This window comes from Sphaerodactylus townsendi, linkage group LG04, assembly GCF_021028975.2.
Source record: "Sphaerodactylus townsendi isolate TG3544 linkage group LG04, MPM_Stown_v2.3, whole genome shotgun sequence".
NCBI lineage: Eukaryota > Metazoa > Chordata > Lepidosauria > Squamata > Sphaerodactylidae > Sphaerodactylus > Sphaerodactylus townsendi.
In genome coordinates, this window is record NC_059428.1 from 155,258,601 (window position 1) to 155,259,972 (window position 1,372).

Consider the following 1,372-nt stretch of genomic DNA (forward strand, 5'->3'; position numbering starts at 1 on the left):
GCCTCCTCATATCTATGAACTGGGTAGGGTCATATTCACGTTGTTCTGTGGCGGCGTGCCCAAGGCAGCTGACCGCTACTGCCCCGTAGGTCTTAAGGGAAATCCCAAATTCTAGAACACAATTGGCACAATCACCTTATACTAGCCGCACATGACTCAATGGTAGCATCCCTGCTTTGCGTGCTCATGACCAGATTCTGTCTCTGGTTAAAAGATCAGGATAGCGGATGTTGGGGAAGATCCCTCGCTGCATGAGATTTGGCAGAGCCGCAGCCTGAATAAACCACACCGAGCTAGCTGGACTGGCATTCTGATCGCACGCAAGGCAGCTTCATATACATTTGCATTTTTTTTAAAGATCTGCAAAGAGTACTTTAAAAAGCTCAAGGCTTCTATTAATAACATGGATGTGGAAGAATGGCGCCCTGATATTTGCCCTGGATCGCAGCTTGGCAAAACGACCAAGGCGGGAGTGAAGCAATAGTCCCGTGGTGGCGAACCTTTGGCACTCCAGATGTTATGGACTACAATTCCATCAGCCCCTGCCAGCATGGTCAATTGGCCATGCTGGCAGGGGCTGATGGGAATTGTAGTCCATAACATCTGGAGTGCCAAAGGTTCGCCACCACTGCATAGTCACTTCCAAAAGTGTCACCCTTTCCCCTTCCTCTCCTCCCCTTCCCTTGCATGCCACCCCTCCCTCCCCTCGCCCTCCCTCCAGTAGGATGGGTGGGCCAGGTCCAGATGCCAAGCTTGATTCCCCGCTCTGCCGCTTGAGCTGCGGAGGCTTATCTGGGGAATTCAGATTAGCCCAGTAGGATGGTGGGCCAGGTCCAGATGCCAAGCTTGATTCCCCGGCCTGTCAGCTGAGCCATGGAGGCCCCCTTGGACTAGTCACAGTTCAGATTAGCCTGTACACCCAAGCCCCACCTATCTTACAGGAGAGAAAGGGGGGGACATAAATCCAATTCTTTTTCTTTGTGCGTAGCACAGGAAATATCGCTCACTTTCCTGATGCCGGGAGATTATCACTTTTTTTAAAAAAAGTACTTTTGTGACAATGCATTCAAAACCAGCAAATTAACCCAAGTACCCTCTTTTCCAGATGGGCTTGTACAATCTGAAGATGCTTTCATTGCTGTCAAACGGAGGCGAGAAGATGGATCTGAATAACGCACAGACAGGAGAGGCGTGATCCGTTCAACAAAAGGCGCAGCGAGGAAGTCTGGGTAAATGGCGCTGTTTTTGTTTCTGCTGGGTGACCTTTGGACTACGCCCCGAATCCCCAGGTCATGCTTCAGCCCCACCTATCTTACAGGAGAGAAAGGGGGGACATAAATCCAATTCTTCTTCTTTAAAGTGTATAATAAGG